This window comes from Lissotriton vulgaris, chromosome 10 (assembly GCF_964263255.1).
Source record: "Lissotriton vulgaris chromosome 10, aLisVul1.2, whole genome shotgun sequence".
Taxonomy (NCBI): Eukaryota; Metazoa; Chordata; class Amphibia; order Caudata; family Salamandridae; genus Lissotriton; species Lissotriton vulgaris.
The window spans coordinates 748,249,986-748,274,753 of NC_141698.1; the positions used below are offsets into that span (position 1 = coordinate 748,249,986).

At 44.8% G+C, this 24,768-nt stretch overlaps 1 long non-coding RNA gene across 2 annotated transcripts in view; it reads right to left on the reverse strand.

Annotated features, from left to right (window-relative positions):
• Positions 1-3,571: 3,571 nt before the first annotated feature.
• Positions 3,572-24,768, reverse strand: part of LOC147688742 (uncharacterized) — a 194,131-nt gene continuing 172,934 nt past the window's right edge. For both annotated transcript variants that reach the window (XR_015300551.1, XR_015300552.1), the window contains exon 3: positions 3,572-4,138. This is a non-coding gene — a long non-coding RNA (uncharacterized LOC147688742). The remainder of the gene's footprint in view (positions 4,139-24,768) is intronic.

A 24,768-nucleotide genomic window follows, 5' to 3' on the forward strand; every position in this document is an offset into this window, starting at 1 on the left:
AATTTGCATTTTGTGTCACTGTGTCCCATCTCCTCCACTTCCTTCAGTAGATTTTGTAAGATGGTCTGCAGTTGTATCGTTGTCAAGTAGCATGTAAGTCGCATTATCCAAGACATGTTCATTCACCTTGTTGTTATATGATTCAATATCCATCATGATGAGGGCTGGCCCTTATCGGCTGGTTTAAATGTGAGGGAAGCGTTATTTGCTATCGATCTTATGAGTTTTCTTTCATGTTCAGTGATGTTACTGTACTGTTTTTTTCTTGTAGTTTATTTTGGATAAATCCTCCCTCACAAGATCCTCAAATGCATCCAACATTTTGTGTGAGATTGGCGCTTGAAAATGGCTTTGAGGTTTGAATGCTGTGATTTTGTCTGAATCATCAACCGCTGTTTCAACCACAATGGTGAAATAATGTTTAAGGCATAGCTTGCGCCTAAACTTGTAAAACTCAACCTCTGTTTCCAATTTAGTTGTACTGGTGGTGGGAACAAATGACATGCCTTTAGATAGTAAATTGGTTTGCTGCATGGTAAGATTGGCTGAGGAAATGTTAATAATTAAGGTTTGATCTTGCTGCTGCGCAGGTTTTTTCCACCCTTTTCCTCGCCTGGTTTTGTTACAGGTTCTGTGGGTTTCGGTTGATTGAGTCCCGTGTCCACGACCTGTGACAAAAAAGGCACGGTAGATGGTGATGGTACTTGTATAGTGCTGATTTCGCCTGTTTGTGTAGGTGGTCCGGACGTTGAGAGATTGGCCTTAGTAATAGGAGGTTGGTTGGTGGCTGTATCCTGATCAGTAACCACAATTTCTTCAGACAATGTGTTGGTTTTTTGTGGATTGAAACGCCTCTGGTTGTAGATGTCTGCCCATGTGTACACCTCGTTTAATTTATAGTTGATGGTGTCACGACGGTATTTGCGTATTTTGCCTTCCTACAATTCTTTGTTGTATTTATCAAGTTACTGGTTGATGTCATCCAAAGTTGCCTGCCAAGTTTCATTGTCCAAACGTTTTTCTAATTCGTTTTCCAAGTCAAATATTTCCTCATCAAGTTCTCGGATTGCTTTAGATAACTGCTCAATAATTAACAAAATCAAATCCAGTGAGCATTTATTTAAGATGGAGAACCATTTGTCAATAAATGCAGGATTGAGGTGCAGTCTGAACAGTATTGGTCTGATAGATAATCAAAGTCCCCTAGAGATGCGCTTGGCTCGATGATAAGGGTAGATGCATGCAATGTCTGATTTAATTGTCTTCGAGTTAAATATTCAAGTTGCTTAATCTGTTCTAAGATAAATCCACCATGAGTGTCTTATAGTTTAATTTCTGTATAAGGCCATATATGTCTGATGCTTGCTCATTGGTGTATGCTAGAGGTGTGGCGCGATTTTCTGTGATGTTTGAGATTGAATCGAAAGACATGTTGTTGCTCATGTACTTATGATAAATATTGTGCGTGCTACCTCCGAATTTTGGTCAAAAACAAATCTCAATGTGGAGATAGGAGATGCACTGCCTATTTCATAAACTTCTACTTTTATAATCTATTTAATCAAAAGGGTGCTGCCCCACTGACTGTATCGACCCAGCAGGCTGAAGAGAATTAGTATAAACAGGAAAGGATCCCTGTGTGTGAGTAGCACTGTTCGAAAAGCAACACTTCCTTTTTAACAATTTTGCATCGAAATTAAACACAAGGCTACAAATGATAAGGAGTTCACTAATGTCTGTATTCTTTACACAACATTCGAAAATGCTAATTTTTCATATATTAATGAATTAGCAACGTACAATTGTTATATCATGATGGAATATTGCGACACGCAAGGTTTCTTATTTCACAAACAATTTCCAAAAAAACAATTTTCAAACACATGAAATCACAATCTTTTTGTTGAGCATGTAAGTCTGTTCCCATTGATGACGAACATTTATGAATAAGGCCTATGCATTTCAGAACTCGGGAGGTCCCTTCCTCAGGGACTTATCTGTAAACAAAATACATAAATACTGTGGTTTATTTACATATGTACATGGAGGATTATGCTCACCAACAGTTAGTTAGTTATCAATACATCCGAGATCAGTTTCATGTTGTCATGTGAGCAAAACAAGCTCGAAAATAACCAACAGTACACCGAAAAATGAGTTGAAGTGTGAAAGTTTGGTGAACCCGTTGGGTTGAATACTCATGTTAGTGTTAAAGTGCGAGCACCATAAAATTGAAGGAAAATAGTGAAGCCTGAAAACAGGATAGACCCGAAGTACCAAAACTTGGAAAAAAGGGGAAGGAAGAACGATGCTCACCTAAGTCAAAAGAAATGGGAGGTCTATAAATGTGCGACCGTCACGCTGAGCATGTAGTAAAAGTAAACGTGCACAGTGAACGTAAAGCTCGGCGTGAGTAACTATACAGTGTGAAATATGGTGATCGTTTCTTACCTAGACCCTTAGAGTAATTGGCGGAGAGATGCAGTGGGAACTCCTCCTATAAGGAGTGCTTAAAATTACTGTACTGGAGAACAAGAGGTTGGGAATGATCGAGAGAAAATATGGACACTCTCACTTACCGAGAGATGTAGTAACTATTCGATGTGAGGAATAGGTGATCAAGCCTCTGTGCGGTGAACGTGACGAAATAAACGGCTGCAGTCTCGTGCAAGTGAACGTTAAAGGTCCCCCGTGGTGAACAAGATTGTTACTGAGGTTAGAATGCAGGACGATAGAAACCGCGCGTATGGAGGGAGGGGTGGCGGAGAAGACCACAAACAACTTCTAAGTGTGAAAAAGGCCGCTTTATTGGAACAGGTGCACATCACAATACAAATTCCTGGGCAATGCCTTACAAAACTAAACCTCACTAAATAGGACATATAACTAACCCTTAATGCCCTTTCCCGCCCCTAACAGATCTTTGAACCCCGCCCCCACCCCAGCATTACAACATTACAAAATACAGTATCATAATTCAAAACATAACACATATGCTTATCAAACTAAACTTCTATTATACCGAAAAATCCCCTGCCTGCCCCTTCACCAATTTACGATCACCCAACCTCTGTAAATGCCCCAACAATAAACCTGCTCAAACAATCCCTGTCGAAGACCCAACTATAACAAACCACCACAAAAACTTAGCCAACCCTGGCAAAACTTCCACCAATCCCCGCACAGAAAAAACACTGCACCTGCTCCAAGCGACAATACAAAAAACTACCCTGCGCACAAGAACCAACAAAAAGGCCATATAAAAGGAAAGGAAACAAACAAAAATAGACCCCAAAATGTAAATAGGAAACCTAGGGGAAAACCCCCCCAAAAAAACAAAAAGGGGAAAAAAGAAAGAAAAAGAGGAGGGAGGTAGGGCCAAAAAATTCCCTACACTACATTCCCAGCCACCAGGTCACCAATGACAAAATGGTGGCTGGGAGAGGCAGCCCAACAAATTCATGCGTTGGGCTGCAATTGGGCTATCCCAAAAAGAAGCCCAAATACACAAAATGGCCTTCGCCGGTCCAATCACCCTCCCAAACAGCCCGGGAGGGGGGGGAGGGGGGGGGCCTCCCGGTGGTCGTCCACCCTCCCCCAAGCCCCCCTTCTCAGTGTGGTCAAGGGAATGAATAGGAGTGTCGAGCTAAGCAGCAGTAAATACTGAAAAAGGACTGAAAAAGGACTATAATAAGTCGTCATGGAAAGAGGACCCATATGAATCTTTATTAGGGATGATTTCTCTGTACAGTTGTACCACAACCTCCTTTTACTGATGGCTTTATTATCTCTCCCTTTTCTGTCCCACAGACTTGCCATATTTTTACCCATGCATAGGTCCTCCAATATGGGAAATCAAAGATGCTGAAGGAAAAGTAAACTTGCATAGCTTCTTGTGAATATTCCACATGCACTTCTTGATGTGGTGTATTATGCATGGTCATGTAAACATGACCACCTTGAATTAAATATGACTTACTGAAAGAAATAGAATAATAAGCAGCACCTTTTACACATTGACCAGCTGGCGCTCTGGTGGGGCCTCAATAACTTGCACCAATTTGCTCTGGCACAGTACTGGCGGTGGCCCCTGGTGCTTCCAGAATGGAAACCTGATTTTTTTTGTTTTGTTGTTAATCTGTAAAATAAAACGAAGTGCAGTTATAGAAAACCTGAAGGTACACGTTATGCTAAATTTCATTTTAAATTCAGTTGCTTTTTCATAGGAATTGGATATCTTGAATATACCATCTGAATGAGCAAAAACTGTTTTACACCTCTGATGCACAATCCATTTGAATGAGGAGATGGCCATCTGCCTATTTTTAACTAATTAAATTAGCAGATTTTTCTTGTTGGGATTATCATGGGAATGTATGATGTTGCTCTGGATTTTCCCAATGGGCAAATACATTCAATCAAAGCAATAGAAAATTAATATAATACTAGTGCTTCTCTTGTGTACATTAGATTGCAAAAAAGTCTACAAATCTTTTTTGCAGTCACTTAGAAAGCAATAACATCTATTTAGGAAGTAATAAAATGTGATAGTTGTAATTAGCTGTGTCTACTACAGAAGCCCAATTTTGTGTTTACCTCTTCAGACATAAGGGTTATTATGTCTTTAACCACTATGCAGCAGTTTAAAGGAGTGGGCGGGCCGCGCCAGCCAACGGACGTGCGCAGCACTACGGAGGTAGCGCTTGTGACAGCCGTTGGCCGACGAACGCATTGAAGGGGTTAGAGTAAGTGACAGTAACATTACACACATAACATTATTAAAATAACTCCATCCCAGCAACATATTGTACACCTTCCACCGCCTTGCCTGTCTAAAGATGTCAGTACACAATGGGATCCATCATTAAACTCACATCGCTTCATACTGATAATGCTTTTGTTTCTTCATTGTGAGTTATTGTCTTTCAATCATGGGGCAACAGGAGGTTATTTGACAGTGTGTGTGCTAGTTCCTGTCTTTAATCACTGGTTTGTCAGTACCTCAGATAGTGTTGCCTTCCAATTAGGTAACTAAGGGCCATATGTATCAAGCCAAATTGTATTTGCAAATGCCGAAATTCGCAGAATTTCGGCGTTTACGAATGCAATTTGGCCTAATGGTATGTATTAAGCAAATCTGCATGCAAAATAAGGAATCGCAAAATTTGCGATTCCTTATTAAGATTGCATTTAAGGAATCGCAAATTTTGCGATTCCTTAAATGCAATGTAAGAAGCATTAAAAAATGCAAATTGGCCTTAAGGAATCGCAAATTACCACCAACTTCAAGTTGGTGGTAATTCGCAAATTCCTTGAAAAATGCACTTTTTTTGCATTTTTCAAAGTGCACTGTGAAGCACATACATGCCCTTAGGGCATGTATGTGCACCACATGTGCACCCATGCAAATTTCAGGGGTGCAACAGGGTGTCCTTTGGACACCCCTGCATCCTTGAAATTATTCTCAATTTGCTATTCTCAAATTGAGAATAGCAAATTGAGAATAACTTCCCATTCATTCCTTTGTGCCTCCTGGCCCATAGAAATGAATGGGAAAGTATTCCTTAATTGCGATTAGCAATTTGCTAATCGCAATTAAGGAATTTTAAGAAATCGCAAAAAAAATGTGATTTTCTACATGCATACCAATTTGCGAATCTCAAATAGCGATTTCTTAAAAATCGCTATTTGAGATTCGCAAATGGGTACCTTCATACATATGGCCCCAAGTGTTTATTTATAAACTTCTGCTTCTTAAAGTGTAACTAGGTTCAGCAGTAAGGGCTGTCTCCAGGAGGCAGAAGATGTTTTTTTAGTAAGATAGAGTATGATAAAGTGATCACGTGATAAATTTGATATGTTTCCACAGCTGGTGTACCTAGAGTTTTAGTTGAGTACAATAAAGAAAACCAGAAGTTGCCAGCCACCTATAAAGTCAAGTTATATAACTCCAAACAATTTTCTAGTGATTAGTACTTCAAATCGAAATAACAACCATTGACTTCAATCATTGAAAATTATATTTAATTCAATGTTCTCTTCTCGTGGAACACTAAGCGTTAGACTTGGCATCTTTTGGCGTGTTTCCCCTGGATTTTTGCTTTCTGACCTCCCGGTTTTGACTCTGTTTTTACTGGTGTAATGATTCTGCGCACTTTCCTCGCTACTGACCAGTGGTAAAGTGCAAGTGCTCATGTAGTAAAATGTGTTATGGATTGGTGTTTCCATGATTGGCCTATTTGATTTATGTGTCAGTCCCTAGTAAAGTGGACTACGCATGCCAGGGCCCGTAAATCAAATGCTGTTGGTGGGCTGCAGCACTGGATTGTGCCACCCATGCAAACAGCCCGTAAAGTGTAACTCTGGCCTGCCATTGCAGAGCCTGTGTGCAGTCTGGGACTCCCATGTCGATTTGGCAAGTGCATCCACTTCCCAGTCCCTAAACCTTCCCTTTTCTGCATGTAAGTCACCCCTAAGTTAGTCCCAAGGTAACCATGTGGGCAAGGTGCATTGTATGTGAAACGTAGGACATGCCCTGGCGTGTGTGGCATGTCCTGATAGTGAATTACAGCCAATTTCGTTTTTCACTATTGCAAGGCTACCTGTTCCCATAGGCCAGAATGGGCAGTTTGATTATAACATCTTATAATCCTAACTGACCCAGGGAACATGTTAGAAAACGAATTTAGTATGCCTGAACTCAGAATGATAAAATACAGCTTTTTGTGAAGTTGGTTTTAACATTCTGTGTTTGAAAATACCACTTTTAGAAAGTAGACATTTTCTTGCCTAACCATCCAGCCTGCCTCTGCGAGGTTGTGTATTGCATGTCTGGCTTGTGAGTGACAGGGGCTGGGGTGGTCAGTGGTGGCTGCAGGGTGTGTCTGCAAAGGGCTGAATAGACACATCTACATGTAGAGTGGCGGGAGGGGAGCACCTGAGACCTGAGTAGGGCTGTGCCTGCCTTCCACAATGCTGGCTCCACCTCCTGTGGTGCGTCTGATGTCCATGGCCTACACTGTCAAAGCAAAAGTAGGAGTCTTGTAAACAAAGTGCTCCAAGACTGACCAGAACTGGTTTGGACTAGGTACAGGACCCAGAACTTTAGAACTCTTTTGGATCAAGAAGACTGACAAGAAGAACAGCTGGAGAAGCTGGAAGGAGGGACTACCACTTTGCTGCGTGCTTAGCTGTGTTGGCCTGCAGTGGCTGCTTCTGTCTTGGGCAGTGAAAGGACTGGACTGAACTTTCTGCAATCTACTTTTGTGAGTTTCTCCAAAGGCTTGAGGTAGAGTTTGCCCCCTGCTCAAGAAGTCTCAGGATCAGCAAAGACATCAAGATCAATTCCGTCTACGACGCCGCTGCCGACTCCGTGTCCTGACAGGTACACAGTGGGCAGCGCCTCAACCCTGGACTCACCGACGCCGCCTGCTGATGCCGCCACCAAGCCGCTGTTAGCACCGCGACCTATGGGCACGGCACTCTGCATCGCCTCGTTTCACAACGACACCACGGTATCCCCCACAACGACGCTCCACGCCGGACTCAACGCCACTGCTTGCACCGTGGTTCGAGGGGACCACTCGTAAAGTTACACTACGCACAGCCCTCATCCCGCACTGCAGCCTTGGCCTACCGACGCCGGTGCCATCGACTCCAGTTTGTCAGCCGACAATAGAGCTTCAGCAACGACAACGCAGCTACTTGCACCGTGACCTACCAGCACCGTGACGACCACCGTCATCATCTCACACCGCGACCCTGGTCTTACCGATGACGCCATCGGACACCACCACCGAACCGCTGCTCACACCACGACAAGAGGGCGCCGCAAGCCAGCGTTCCTGACTTCACCAGAGAGAAGTTCGATCTGCAACGCGTGTGACTTAGAGGGCCCGACGACTCCTGTACCGACCTCCGGAACCAACGCCTGCAGGCACTGTGTGTTCGGAAGCTCAGCAAGAGGTCATCGACGTCCTGCATTTCGGAAAGGTACTGTATGCTGGTCTTCCCGACACCGTAGCAGGCCGCAACGCCGCAGCCAGCCAGAACTGTTTGGATTTGTTTGCTCACTACGCCATGATAGCCCCGGAGGGAGCTTCGACATCAAGGAACTGTGTTTCAAGGTTAATTTTGATAACTGAAGATTTTGAAGTACTGTATTGTGGATTTTTATTGTTTTGGTCTTGTTTTAAATATATACAAATATTGGATATTTTTCTAAACTGGTGTGGTGTCCTTTTGTAGTGCTTACACCGTATTACTGTTGGTTATCCGCAAATGCATTAACACTGCCTCTAAGATAAGGCTGACTGCTCGTGCCAAGCGAGTGAGCAGGGGTTATTTTAGGAGTGTAACTCCCTCATCCTGACTAGGAAGAAGGGTCCCTATTTGGACAAAGGTGCGAACCCTTGCCAACTAGAGACCCCCATTTCTAACACTGAGGATTATACCCAACAAACCAGTTTTTGTTGAGGCTTCTGGTAACAACAGTATAACTCTTGTGCTATGGATGTTGAATCCTTTGTTCTCGCTTTCTTAGAGCTCAGGGTTCCTCAGAGTAATTCACTGGTGCAATTATGGTTGCCAAAGCCCAAAATATCACCACTCAAAAAGCAAACTATATCCAAACACATAACTTTAGGAGTACTGCTGTTTGCAGAGAGTAAACTTGACAGCATCTGTAGTTCTGGATTGTTCTCGAACATTGGAGATACAGCAGCTACACACAAGTTAGAGAAATGGCCTATTTTCCTTTTTTTTTACTTGTCAAAAGTCAATATTGTTGGAAATCACTGGTGTCAAGAATTAATACATTTATTGATCAGTTAATTCAAAGTTTTACAATTAAAATAAAATTCAACAAGACTTTGAATGGACTCCGAAGATATCTGATCATATAGCATTATATGCAGTTGATGTCCTATTCTTCCTCACTGACTCGAAAGGTCTGGTCCAAGAATCCTTCAGATGATGTGTATCTTCAGCGAGATGTCCAGCTTCCACATGAATAGTACAAAATCGTTGGTCTGCCCGTTAAGAGTGACCTTAGGGAGCGGCCGCTGGGCAGATGGTTTTGTCGGACAGCCAAGCAGGCTCTTGGGCACGAAACCTAGAAGCAGTGACAGAATGGGTGAAAACCTAGCCTATCCTCCCCTTTTCACTCTACGGAAGATCAGACATCTTCAAAAGGGTTTCTCTACCCCTACTTTTATATCAACTACAGTCCTACTCCATTGCTTTGTCCTGGTTCCGTCAAATTAATGCCATACTAGGACATTTCCTATGGGGAGGTAGCACAGCCCAAGTCGCCTTATGCACTTGCTTTCAATCCACATACTGCGGTTGTATAGCTGCTGCCGACAAACAATCCTACCATGAAGCAGCACATCTGCAGATCTTGAATGAATAGTGGTACAGGCCCAGGGACGAATACGCATATAAAGTTGAACAATGGCTAATGGGAGAACCCTCCATATACACACAATCCTATACAATAGGTCTGACCTGAAAGACCTTCCCCATGCAACACAGGTAGTGATCATGACCTGTCTCTTAGTCGAAGGGAGATCCCACTGTGGCGTAATTACCTGCTCCCCCAGGTTGCAGACCTTCAGGGATTCAGCGGGTGGGATCGAATCGGAATCTCAACCCTAGGTGATGTAATGAAGGGGCATATCCTCCAACCCTTCCAAGACCTCCAAAAATAATTTTCCATGCTCTACAAGTATTTACAACTTAAACATGCCCTTCATCCATATAATAAAGACCTAACCAACCTTTCAGAATTCAGCCCACTGAAAGGCAAACTTCTGATGGGGGACCATGGGGACCTCAAAATACCGAAAATCGACTAAACCCTGATTACTAATAACCCCATCACCCTGGCTACCCTAAGAGTAACATGGGCTTTCAATTTAGGACCTATTGATGACGACTGGGCTGATGCACTCCAATCACCACGAGAGGCGGCAATCTCTACCCGACTCAGACTTATACAATTAAAATATCTACACAGGGTATATTATACCCAACATAGATAGAGGACGGCAGGGTTAATTGCTTTCCCACAATGCCTACGGTGTCAATCAGATGTGGGCATACTCACACACACGATCTGGTCATGTCCAGCCCTAGATCGCTTCTGGCAAGTAGTCTTAAATTGCCTGACAGAGGTGCTGTCATGGAATTTACGTGGATCAATGAAACTCACACTCCTACATTGTACAGAAGGAATCGGGGGAAATAAGTATAAAAGGCACCTGCTATTTTTAGGGCTCAAATTAGCAAAACGAGACATTGTCAGACAGTGGAAGTCTGTTACCGCACCTAATGTAACACTAAAAGGCATGGATTTCATGGATTTTACTATGGAGTTGTAACTTCCTGGCTTTAGTGCACGCAGATGCCCGCAGAACCACACCAAAATAAGGCAGAGGTGGGCCACCTACAGAAACCTTCCATTGGAGTCACACACTACAGCAGATTGACAAATAGAAAGAGAGATAATGACATATGAGCATGAATAGTTTGATAACAGCTTCACCAAGATCCGTCTACATTGGGGACGCGAGGGACCAAGATAATAAATGTATCATGTCATGGTGCACAGTTTGGTACAGTTTTGATACCTTTGTTATTGTATCATGTTTTATTTGCATAATGTTTATACAGCAACTGGGACAAATGGTATTTTTGATATATCCTACATGTGAAGTGTGCGTCTCATTTTTTGTTGTTCAACTTAGTTTTCATTATTTTTCAATACATTTGCAATTTACAGTGCATTTTCTTTTTGATCAGTGTAATTAATACAGTTGTGAAGTGTACGTCTCATATTGCCCAGATCTTCTGGGTCTGAAATGACAAATGCTAATAAGAAAACAAGTTACTTACCTGTAACTGTAGTTCTCCAGTATTGGAAGCGTTCATAGATTCACATACCTGAATCATTTCCCCGTCGTCGAGACGGGAGTGTCCGGTATATAAAAAAGCAATGCTTAGCAGTATAGCCAACTGAAAAGAGGCCTAGGCCCATTTCCCTTTTGCAACCCATAACCTTTGTTATGTAAAAAAGGACCGAACTTTTCCCTTAGCCAATCAGAGCTCCTCACCCTCTACATCGTCGACGGGATCGTGGACGAGAGCGTCGACGAAGAAATCATCGTCTACGGCGACGAAGACAGAAGTACAGAAATTGCCATTAACTGTTATGGTGTCAACGACGTCAGCAGCGTCGACGCCGGTAAAATCGACGATGATGGCAGTGATGACGATGATCATGTCGACGACGGGATCGTCGTCAACGGTGATGACGATGGGGTCATCGACGGGAACGTCGACGACGATTACTATGTCGTCGGTGAGGAATGTTTCTGGTGCAGTGTCGTAGACGACAACAACATCGTTGACGAGAGAAACTCCAGAAAAACAAAGAAAAAAGATTACGCCAGCGGTGACTTCCCCGAGTAAGATTACTCCTCTGGTTCCATCACACCTTTTAGAGGAGGAAGAGTCTGTTTATCAGTACTCCTAATTCCTCAGTTTACAATTGGAGGGAGTGCAAAATAATCATTTGCTACATGAAATGCGCCTTGAACTGCCATAACGATGCACTTATTCAGTGCACGCATCACAATAAAGTGCGAATGCGTCATTTTGTAAACGTGATGTGTACAAATGAGCCATTGGGCATTATTTGTATATCAAATACAGGGATTATGAGAGGCTCTCACTTTAAAATTGCTTACTTAGCAAACACATCTTGACCTTAAAATATGGTTACTACATCAAATGCTAGTAAAAGCACCAAGTTGTTCTGATTAAAAATTGACATAATTCAAAACAAAGCATTTGCTAGCAGAAGGCACCTTGAAGCAGCATAACAGTTACCTTGTTCCATCCGTGCAAAACAATAGACAGCAGATGCACTGTTTTGTGAACATTGGTGTCAGGAAATATAGCTCCAACCACAGTGGACCACCTTCGGGTATAAAACATTTAGGGGACTATTCACAAATATATATTTATTTATGAGTAAATCTACATGTGTAAATCAACTCTTAGTCTTTGTAGTAATTTTACTACTAAGTGAAAATGTACATGTCCCCATCCGTCATTTTAGGGGTAGAATCTGAAAGAATATCACATATGATCATACAGTTACAATAGAAGTAGCAAAGAACTCCCCATGGTAAGGTTTAGGGGAAATTTACAAAAGTTTATTACATTTCATAAGTAATTGTAAAACTATGTTTATTTTACAAATCAAAGTAAAATAACTATTGTAAATGTAGAAAATAATAAAATGCAATAGCACTTTTAACTCACTCTTGAACTAGATATTTAATTAGTTAGCATATAATAAACAAATTTGCACTTAAAGCAAATATGTTTGTATTTATTTATTGTGTACTAAACATTACTGTATGGTATGTATTTTTGTTATCAAAGGTTCTTAAGATGTTTTATAATAACGTATTTAAACGTTTCTATTTAATTAACCTAACTGTAAAATAAATGTATATATTTTTGAAAAGTCAAAATAAATTAATGTATTAAACATTATTTCGTCTGAATTTTTAGTTTAAAAACCTTCCTGTCTCAAGCATTTTCTTTAGAAATATGTTGCAGTACCAATGCCGGGCCATGTGTAGTGCTGGACTTGCTCCAGGTCTGAACTGGAGCACAATCATTACTGTTTTGATAAACCAAAAATTATAAGGCAGACTAAATTACTAAACCTGGTGAGGTCTGACTCCTGAGGATTTTTATTGCATTTCCCCTGCCCCCCTGTAACCTCCTAGTCCCCCCAACCCTTGGAAAACCCCTCCTTCCTTACTCCTGCCAGATGTATGGCAAGTTTTACATCCCTCCCCCCCCCTGCTCCCATCTGCACCACTGCACCCAATTTTCCTTACGAGTTAAAGTATTAGGTAGTTAAGCTGTGGAAAGTAAGTTAAAGATAAATTTAAATTTAAATTATGCCGGTCCGATCTCTTCTCCCGTAGACCCGCCTCTTTCTTGAAAGGCAACTGAAGGAAACGAAAAGCAGAGGGATTAACACCGCCACAAAAAACATTATATAGAATATACAGTTTCTCTTGTTATCTTTCCCCTCTTTATTGCGTATTAAAAACTCTATTTAAATCTCTACCGAACCTTTTATTCGTCGACTAATTAGTATTTACATTATTTGGTTTATGAATACATATACACATATATATATACACATATATATATATATATATTAATGTAACCAGCATATTTAAGACTGCATTTGGAATTTGATACAATATATATAGTTGATGACCAGTGATTTGGTTTTATATCAATGATTATATGAGGAGGGCTCCTTACATCATTTGGGAGCCATTTCTTAAAATGTCTTTATTCATTAAGATATATGTGTATATATATATATTTTTCTACTGAGATTTATATGTATATTTTTGTATCTATATATAAGTGTATATTTATGAAATCACTTGTAAATACGCATGATTTTAACTGTACATACTTCCAAGATTTGTGTATATATATATTCCATTCGCAGTCTGGTCTATATGCATTGTGTGCGTTGCACAGTCTGTTTTTCAGTTTCATTGTGCAAAGCAACAGCTGTTTACAATTTCTTGTTACCTGTCACTTTAAATATGGCATGGGTCCATGAGTAACGCGTCATGTGATCAAGGTCCAGGTCGGACCGAAACGCGTCATGGCGGCATACTGATGCGAGGCGAATTTTCTTGAAATAAATATTGAAAAGCACGAAAGAATGGGTCCGCGCTTGTCTATCTGAGTCCTGTCTGCTGAGTGGATTCTTAAGATAGAGTACTGGAATATATATATATATATATATATACAAGAAAGCAACGCTTCTTCTGAAGTGCTGGGACCCATGAAAGTTGGCGCAGATACCGGCGAAGCAGTCCGGTTATTTATTACATCCAAGGAAAACAAAGTTCGTCTTGCGCTCTCAGGCAATCAGGCAAAGGAATCCAAAGTGTAAGATAAGCAGTTTATTTACACAACGCGTTTCAGCTCAACAGCCTTGTTCACGTGTAAACCAACACGAGTGACTCCGGTATTTAAATAAAGTTCAGCGTTGTCAATCACAATCAACATAAACATAGGACTAGTAAGCAAGTAAATGGCAGACATATTGGAATGGTAAAGTAACGTCAACATCGTAATATTCTCGAATTTGACAGGTTTGGAATGGCATGTTGTTGTTGGCCCGACAAGATATATACAGCGAAAATCCGTGGAAAAATTAATGTATAATACATAAAGTCAGTCAACCTGTACAAATACATAAACTTCAATACTATCTTGCGTTTATCATGATCTCGATATAACAAGAGTTTGTTACTCATTATGTACTTGGAGAGGTCTGACCTGATTTCACACGCAAAATCAGGACCTTTAAGCGTCTTTGCTTTTAAAGCAAGATTCAGGATCTTTTCTTTCAAAGTATAAGTCTGAAAGTTTATCAGTATTTTTCATGGTTTGGTTCTTCCAGGGTTAAGGCGAAAGGGATCACGATAAACCCGCTGAATGTCTCTGTCCAGAAACTCTGCTGTTTCATCTAAATTTAAAGAGTCCTTCAAAAAAGAAACCACAAACGCTTTTAGATCCCCCCCTCTCGTCCCTCAGGGACTTTCAAAATCCGCACATTGTTCCTTCTTGAGAAATTTTCAAGTGACTCGACCCTCTCCTTCAAAGCTTCTCCTTCCCTCCGTAATGTCTGGATCTTAAATTCCGCCACCTCCAAATTCGCTTTTATGGAGTCTACCTCTCCCTCTAAGCTCTCTGTCCTCTCAAACAAACCATCTACTTTCTTTTCCAATATTTCACAGGCAGCTCTTATTTCGTTTTGATTTGCCTTAGATATTGCAAAGTCACTTCTGATCTCCTCCCTCATGGCTGACATTGCGGTCAAGATGATTTCAATGGAGTTTTTCTCCTCCCCCCCTCCCTCAACCTCCTTGCAAGTGTTCGTCATGGAGTTTAAATCCTCCTTATCCTGGGCTTGAGCAGCAGTAGTCTCTGTGGCAGCAGGAGGGGCAGAGGTGAAGGTGAAGATAGGATTAGTGATAGAGGTAAGTGGAACGAGAAGAGAGGGGAGAGTGAGGAGGGAATGCGGGGATACCGGATCGCCTAAAGGGGGACCCTGTAAGGGTAAGGGCATTTCCGGGGTAGGAGGCTTACTTATAAGCCCCACTTTAGAAGGGCTGCGCTTACTTCTGCCATACTTGTCAGTTTTGTTAAGTTTCCAGGCTTTTCGGGGTTAATAGCTAGGACCTGGGGGAGAACTTTAAAGAAGGAGCGAAGCGATGGGGTAACCCGAACTGCGCTATTTAGTATACTTTTATCTTTACCCTTTCTTCATTTTCCAGTCTCCTTACTCACGTATCCTCCCTTGCCCTTCTTGCTAAGGGGTATCCGGATTCCGACCTCCCTCTGCGTTATCTTTATCCAAACTAAATGTGTTAAGTGGGTTTTCCACCTCCGAGTTTCTTTTGGCAGTTTTCCCCCGGTTTTTATACCGCGTGAGCCCTTTCCTCTTCCCTGCCTTTTCCCCTTATTTTTTGCGGGTGTGCCGCCGAGCACTTGCCACTTATGGGTATAGTTAGTGGTATGATTAGTGCCAGCCCCTCACCCCCTCCAGCTCTCCCCTGCCTCAGCGTCAACTTCAACCTCAATATCACCCCCTATCACACACTGCCCTTTACCCTCAACTGGTGTTATGGGGCCCCCTATATAACCTTGATCGCCCACTATGGCCGTCTCCCCCCGCTTCCCCCCCCCCCAACCTCTCTGCAGAAGCCCGCGAGCCACCGCACTACGACCTCTCCTTAGCTCCACGGCTGCTTTTCTCCACTTCGGAAGGCAGGCGGGGGGGGGGGGTGAACTCTCTCCTCTGGAACCAAACACATCGGCCCCCTCCTTTAAGTTCGCTGAAATGGAAGCCACTACAGGGCTTAGGTAACAAAGGGTCCAAAAAACCACCAGAGACCAAGCTTGTATACCGGCCCTGCAATCCTGCTAGACGCTATAATGTCACTGAATCCTTCCCCCCTATAAAGTCTCTCTCACTTTCCCGAGCACGAAACGCCAAGTAGCCAAAATCGAGTCGTTTCTCGTAGCTTTTTCAAAGCCCCGGGGGCCGAAATTTGCTCCCAAGTCCAGGCAATCTGAGATGCGCTTCCGCACACCAACTCTCCAGCAACAACTCCGGGGGGCGAAACCCTCTCCAAAAGTCCCACTGCAATCAGAGTTCACACAGCCGCACTCTGCACAAAAAGAACAAAAAACGGCCGGAGCCCAAATCCCTGCACCGAGCCGCCAAGCGCTGGGTCCCAAAAAGAAAAAAGCCTCCACGTTAAGGAGTTGTACCGCTGTCCTCTTCCTCACAAATACTAAGCGTGAAACACCATTACATGCCGAGCAATCAAACAAGAGACTAAGGGTCCAGGGCTGGAAATCACGCCGGCGAAAATCACTCTCCCATACTCAGCCGCGCTGCGCCCAATTCAAACCGGCCAATAGCTCTGCTGATGCAGTGGTGCAGGAGCTTCGGGAAAGACGTGCGTACCGCACTAGCCTGCGGCCGCCATGTTTTCCTCGACTTCGTGGAAAAGTTGAGTTTATGGCTAGTGGAAATTTATGGGGATGGTTAGAAAAGACTCATAGTTAGATGGCCTCTAGAAAGTTCCTCTCCTGGAATGTCAATGGCCTGCATGTAAGGAGTCGAAGGCATAGAATCCTACAATATTTGAGAGATTCTCCAGCGCAGGCCATTGTCATCCAGGAGACACATTTACTTAAAACAGAGGTCTGTGAGATCCTAAGGAAACCGAGATGGGTAGATACTTTTCTATGTACAGACCAAACCGCTAATATAAGAGGGATACTAATAATTTTCAAGAAGTCGGTAAAAGTGCAAATTCTGGAGTGCAAGGAAGACCATAGTGGGAGATGGTTAATTTCGAGAATAATATTAGAGGGTACTTCTTTGACGTTGGTGGGATATTACGGCCCGAACCAAGACGACCCTTCCCATTTGAAAGAAATTCAGAACCAACTTATATTATTACAAGATCCAGTTATCTGGGTCGGCGATTTTAACATTGTGCTTAACCCTTTACAAGATAAGTCATCTAAGTCAAGAGCTGTTACCCCATCAAAATCAAGGGCGGTCTTGCGGGAGATAATGGAAAACTTTGGTTTAGCCGATGTATGGAGGGAAAGGGTAGGAAACAAACTGGGGGTTTCTTATCAAAACCTAAAGTATAAGCACAAGTCAAGAATTGACTACGCCCTTTTTAGCTATACTTTAAAAGATTCTCTTGTAGGATTAGTCTATCTTCCCTCACACTTATCAGATCATATATTTGACCTCCAAAGGCCCACCTATAAGAAAGAATGCACATGGTCTTTTGATCGCACAATCTTACTAGAGAAGGATGAGATTAATTTTCTGTTATCAGAGGTAAAGTTTTTTTTAGAATCAAACTTGGACTCGGCAGGCATTAATATCGTTTGGGATGCCATGAAGGCTTATATGAGAGGCTGTATAACTAATAGAGCAACCCACAGAAGGAGAATACATCAAGAGAAAATCCAAATCAATGACATGGAGCTGGCTAAATTAGATGGGCAGTTGGGATCCGCTATGGCATCCCCGGAGGTGGTAGAAAAACAGGCCAGCTTGAAAAGATACTACAAGATCGCCTAACAAAAAGATGGGAGGCGAGCAAAATTTCACATTTTGAATTTGGGGAAGCTGCAGGAAAAGTCCTTGCGTGGAAAGTCAAAGCAGAACAGGCAAGAAAGTATATAAAAGAGATCAAACGAGAAGGAGAGTTCACTGTAAGGACGTCGGATCAGGAGATAGGGGCCGCTTTTCAAGAATTTTTCCAAGAAATATACTGTGAAGAGGTCAGGGACGACCCGGAGGCTAGGGATAGGTGGTTAGATAACATTGCTCCACCATCTTTGCAAATACTAGAAAGGGTTAATTTAGAGAGGGAGATTTCAGAGGAGGAGGTGGGAAAAGCGATTGGTCGTCTGAAGAGGGGGAAAGCGGCGGGTCCGGATGGGCTACCCGGAGAATTATATCGAGAGATATGTCCTGCCATAGTTTCAATACTGACAACTCTCCTAAATGGCATTGTTCTGAGAGGGGAAAATCCCCCTGATTCTTGGAATGAAGCCACAATCGTTCTTATACCTAAGCCAGGCAAAAATCCTTTGGAAAATCGATATTGCAACTACATTTTCCCTTCCACTGGCCACTTTGACATTAGACGCCACCAAAGCTTTTGATAGGGTCAACTGGCCCTATCTGGTGGAGGTGATGAGAAGGTTTGGGTTTGGGGAGGTCTTCTGTGGGGCCATCAAGAAATTGTATAGGGCCCCCACAGCAAGATTGCTAGTTAATGGCACCCTTACAGACCCGAAAAAAATTACCAGAGGAACCAGGCAGGGATGTACGCTTTCCCCTCTCTTATTCAATCTTTATATTGAGGCATTTGCCCAAGTCTTGAGAGAGGAAGCGGACATCCCTCCTTTTGTATTTGGTGAGTGGGAGAAGCGGATAGCTCTCTATGCGGACGACATTTTGGTCTACACATCAGATCCCCAGAGAGCTTTCCCGGTGGTAATTAAAAAGGCAGAGGAGTTTGGACAGATCTCAGGTTACTGAGATTATGTGTTGGAATATCCCTAACGTACAAATAACAGTTTCTACATCTATGAGATACCTGGGAGTACGTATCACCCAAGAAATAGGAAGATTGGCACAGACTAATTTAGATCGGGTTGCCACGGAGTGTAGGAATCTTTTGAAAACTTGGTCATTCTTGCCACTCTCCATTTTTGGGAGAACAAACTTAGTTAAAATGACCATTCTTCCAAAGTTTATGTATATTTTTAATTCAATTCCTCCGATGTTTGATAAAAAAAACTGGAAAAAGTCAGCGTGAGATAAATTATTTTATTTGGAATTACAAAACAGCTAGGTTGACTTGGAAGAAGCTGAGAAGGAGGCGGGAGAAGGGAGGGTTGGCATTGCCTGATTTGTTGTATTACGCATGGGCATTTCAGCTGACCCACTCCAGGATCCCTCTTAAAACCCCCGTAATATCATCTTTGGGGGCTATGTTTAGGGCTATGATTGGGGGAGTGGATATTTCATTAGATGGTTTTTTATTTAAGTTTGGCGACATGAAATACTTCAAAAAGGTCAGATTAAAGACTCTACAGTCTGTCATAAACAATTGGGTGCAGATCAAAAAGAAAATCGGTTGCATTATTACTACAACTTTGCCCCTGTGTGGGACTCTCCAGGTCTGCCGCCCTGTATGCAGGACAGTTTGGCAACCCAGATAAAGGAGGCTGGGATATTTAGATGGGGAGAGCTACTGGCGGATGGAAGGGTTCAAGACTGGGAGGTGCTGAGGGACAGGGTGGGCCCAACTCTTTCTAGGTTTAAATATATACAGATGGACAGTTGGGCACGAGCAGTGAGCAGGAGGGGGTCCCCAACTGGGGAAATCCAGTCAGTTTGAACAACAACTGGTTGAAAAGCCAGAAGGGGGCAAGGAGGTGGCAACTTGGTATTGGAACATGGTCGAGGAGACGGATGGGGACTTTGTTTTGCCAGAAAAGTTATGGGGAAATGTCTTGACCTTTCAGTGCGAAGACCTATGGATGAGCTCTTTCAATTTCCTCTATAAAACAGTGAAGCCAGCCTGGTTAAGACGTAATCATCTGTTTACCTTGCATCGTGCCTACCTATCACCTCTTAGACTTTGTAAATGTAAATGTATAGGCATTTATATAGCGCACTACTTACCCGTAGGGTCCCAAGGCGCTTTGACCGCTGCGAAACCCTTCCTGGCTTCCCTGAGAGATGGTCCCTTAATGGGTATCTCCAGGGTGAGACCAGGCATCCCCGGCGGTCTGGTGGGGCCGTTAGTGAAGATGAGGCAAGCTAATGCCCAGAGTTGCCGAGTGTGATCACTGATCAGAGTGGGCACCGAGGCGAGAGAATTATCGAGTCCGCTGACCCTTGGTCCAGAAACCTGCCGCGCCGGGAATCGAACCCTGGTCCCGGGCCGTCCTCTGCTCTCGGGTCTGCCGCCTCTAACCAGTGAGCCACACTACTTCACTTTCAAAGTTTCTTCCAGGGAAGAAATGTAACAAGTGCAATCTGTTGGCAGCTCCAGATACACATATGTTTATGGATTGTCCCGTAATTATGCAGTTTTGGGAGGAAGTGAAGGTCACCTTGGATTCGATTTTAAATATTTCTTTGACTCTCACCCTTCCGCTAATAATTTTTGGATTGGAGGAAAATGTAACCGGTCAGGCAAAGTCCCTTCTTTTTTATTCAATTATCCTGGCAAGGCGACAAATTTGTAGATTCTGGGTGGATGTTATATCTCCATCCCACGCAGCTTGGCTAACGTCGCTGTATGAAACTTCAAAAACAGACTTGGACAGATCATGTAGCAAAAGAAATCTGTCCTTTTGGGATTTGTTAATTAATTGGAGATAGGATTTTTTTTTTTTTCTTTTCTTTTTTTTCCCCCGGGTCCTATGATTATGCTGATTAGTCTCCAGAGACCCCAGGAAGTGGCCTTCCCCGTACGTAAATCTTGGGTTCGACAGGTTTGAATACCGTTGGCTGGAGTGTCTCAGTTTTCCACTTAAGAGGCTGGTCTCCCACCAATTAAAATATCGGGTCTGGAAAAGGTCATGGAGGAGGATAGATCGCTAAAGTACCTTAAGGCAGACACGTGTGGTGGTTGGCGTGTTTTACTGGATGGAGGTTATGGCAAATGAGGACAAATAAAAAAAATAAAAAAAAAAATCATTGCTGTTTTGGGTCCTGTAGGAAGGGGGAGGCTCTAGTTGGCGCAGTGTAGCACTAGCAACAAGCAGGGACTCTCTCTTCCTCGTCAGGGCTGAGGGTTACCTTCCAGACAACCTCTGCTTACCCTCTAGGTAGTGTGGAAGGTAACCCTCAGCTCTGACGAGGAAGAGAGAGTCCCTGCTTGTCGCTAGTGCTACACTGCGCCAACTAGAGCCTCCCCCTTCCTACATTGGTGGCAGCGGTGGGATCAGATAGCGCGGTGCGAGCTCGGGTTGCAGGACGCTCGCACCGTGAGGATACAACACAGTACCTTTCAAATTCTTGTGGAGCGGGCGGCTTCCAGGGGAGCTGTCCCACGTCGCGTTGCTTTTCCGGGGTCGCTGTTCACTGCGGCTCTCAGCCGGGCAGGTCACGGGTCATCCGGGGCGGCGGTGCTCTGTGGCGGCAGGGTCCTTTCCTCGTCGTTCGCTCCGACCCTGGAGGCGGCGGCGGTGCGGTGGCAGCCAGTGGCAGTACGGTCCCCAAGTGCAGGACGTACCCAGCCAAGGGCCGGTTGCAGCTGTGCGCTCACAGCTGAGCTGTCGGGCAGGCTACCGACCAGAGGGGGTTATCACAGGGCAGCTGTCCGTCTTCGCAGGTGGATTGACGGCTCGAAGCGCAGTCAATTCGGGGGCTTGGACCGGACGGGTCCTCCTTCACTTTGCTCTCGGGCTCCCGGTGCAGTTGCGGTCACAGTGCTCGGGCCAGCGGCGGCTGGACCTCACGTTGCTCTCGCTGTTGCTTTGGGCCCCGGTCACGGTGCTTGGGGGGATGTCGATGCCTTGGATTACGGGGAGCGTGGCAGGCTTGCCCAGCGCTCCCAGACCCCTCTGTCAGTACTGCAGCGATAAGCAGCACACACAGTCGCTTTCTTCAGGATGTAGCGCCCACTGGTCCTGGGGCGCTGGTCAGGGGGCAAGTTCAACAGCAAGCCCTTGGAGATCTTTCAGCAGAGTTTGGCACAAAGTTTCTCAAAGCAAAAGTCTTCTTGTAGTCTTTCCTTTTCCTCTCCTTCTGCAGCAAGGCACCAGACACAGGCAAGAGACAGCACTCTTCCTTGTCCTTCCCGGTCCTTCTCGTCGGGTAGAGTTCCTTCTGTAGCCCAAACAGGATCTAATTTACAAGGAGCAAGGCTCCTTCTTTTATACTGCATTTCTTTTGTTCTCGCAGGCCAGGGGGGCCTTTGCATAGCCACTTTCAGTCCTTGAGTACCCCGGCGGGTGTAACCCGGCTTCTGCTTTCAGTGTGAGGGGCAGGCGCATCAGACGCCCCACAGGAGGTGGAGCCAGCATTGTGCGGACAGGGGCAGCCAGAGTACCTTGTTGATGGGGCTTCGCCCTTCCTGGGCCAGGTGTCGGCTGAGTCATCAGTCGCTCCCCAGGAGGGTGGAGCCAGCATTGTGGTGGCAGAGCACAGCAAGATCCAGAGTCAAGAGCCACTCCTACCTCCCACTAAGGTGTAATCTGCGCATTCACCACCTGTCATCCCCAGCCCTGTCACTCACACAACCCAGACAGTCAGATACACATACCAGCAGAGGCGGGCTGAAATGGTTAGGCAAGCAAATGCTATCTTTCTAAAAGTAGCATTTGCAAACACAGGATATTAAAATAAACTTTACTAAAAGAAATATTTTATTATTCTGAGTTCAGGCATACTAAACACGACTCTCTACCATGCTCCCTGAGCCTGCTGGGATTATAGGGTGTAATAATTCCAGCAGCCCATTCTGGCCTAAAAGGAGCAGGTAGCCTTCAATAGTGAAATACGAATTTAGTTGTAAGTCACTACTAGGACATGCCACACACATCAGGGCTTGTCCTACCTTACACCTACAATGCACCCTGCCCGCAGGCCTACCATAGGGGTGACTAATATGCAGTCAAGGGAAGGTTCAGGGGCTGGCAAGTGGTTGCACTTGCCCAGCCGGCATGACAGTACGAGACTGCACGCGGGTTCTGCAGTGGCAGTCCCCAGACACATCTTACGGCTGCTTCTGTGGGTGGCGCAACCAGCGATGCAGGCCCACTAGCAGTATTGGCATTCACAAGCCCTGGCACTCCTAGTGCACTTTACTAGGGACTAACAGTAAATCCAATGCACCAATCATGGATACCAATCACATGTACAATTTACAGTAGGGAGCACTTGCACTGCGGCACGGGTCGGCCGTGGCGCAGTGCCCTGAGTATCGGAAAACCAGCAAAACATCGGAGGCACACCAGCAAAAAGTGGAAGGGAAACTCACGCCAAGGTGCCAGGTCTAACATGTGTCCCCTCCAGCTGAAATGTGGGGGGAACTACCCTTCCCCAGGAAGTTCCACCTCACTAAGGCGGAAAAATCTGGACAGACCGTCAGCGTTGGCGTGATCTGTGCCAGGGCGGTGTTCCACCGTAAAGTCCATGCTCTGTAGAGAAATGGACCACCTCAACAGTTTCGGGTTCTCACCCCTCATTTGCATCAACCATCTGAGGGGCCTGTGGTCCGTCTGAACTCGGAAGTGAGACCCAAACAAGTAGGGTCTTAGCTTCTTCAGCGCCCAGACCACAGCAAATGCTTCACGCTCTATTGCACTCCACCTACTTTCCCGTGGAAGTAACCTCCTACTTATGAAGGCTACGGGTTGGTCAAAGCCCTCCTCAGTCATCTGTGAAAGAACAGCCCCTACACCATGCTCTGAAGCGTCTGTCTGCACTATGAATTCCTTGGAGAAATCAGGAGCCAGGAGCACGGGCGCCGTGCACATGGCAGTCTTCAGGGTGTCAAAAGCCTTCTGACAGGTGTCAGTCCAAATCACATTCCTGGGCTGCTTCTTCTAAGTCAGCTCTGTCAAGGGGGTCACAATCGTGCCATAGCCCTTGACAAACCTCCTGTAATACCCAGTGAGCCCCAGGAAGGCTCTCACTGCAGTCTGGGTCTTGGGGGGTTCCCAAGCCAGGATGGTCTCGATTTTGGGTTGCAAGGGTGCTACCTTGCCGCTCCCCACTTGGTGTCCCAAGTACACCACGGAACCCTGCCCAATCTGGCACTTGCTTGCCTTGATTGTGAGGCCTGCTCTGCGCAGGGCCATTAACACTTCCCAGAGGTGTCGCAGGTGTTCTGGCCAGGTGCCACTGAACACCGCGATGTCATCCAGGTAGGCGGCACTGAACTCATCCAGCTCAGCCAACACCTGGTTGACCAATCTCTGAAAGGTGGCAGGGGCATTCTTCATTCCAAATGGCATAACCCGGAACTGGACATGCCCATCCGGTGTAGAGAATGCTGACCTCTCCTTTGCCCCATCGGTCAAGGCGATCTGCCAGTACCCAGACGTTAAATCAAACGTACTGAGGAACCGGGCAGCCCCTAGCCGATCAATGAGCTCATCAGCTCTGGGGATGGGGTGCGCGTCAGTCTTCGTGACTGAATTGAGTCCTCTGTAGTCCACACAGAACCGGAGTTCGGGTGTGGCTCCCGGCGCAGCAGCCTTTGGGACCAAGACCACGGGGCTGGACCAAGGACTGCTGGAAGACTCAACCACCCCAAGGGCAAGCATCTTGGAGACCTCCTCCTTGATGCAGGCCCGGACCCTGTCAGTCACTCTGTAAGCCTTATGCTTCACAGGTAAGCTGTCTCCAGTGTCCACATCATGGACGCACCAATCTGTGACACTCGGAACCAGGGAGAACAGATCTGGAAACTGCCCCAGCAACTGGCGGCAGTCTTCCTGTTGTTCGGGGGTCAGGGTGGGTGAGAGGTTAACTCCATCCACTGACCCGTCTTTCTCACAGGCCACTAAGAGGTCAGGAAGAGGCTCCGACTCTTCCTCCATTCCATCATCAGTTGCCAACAACATGCC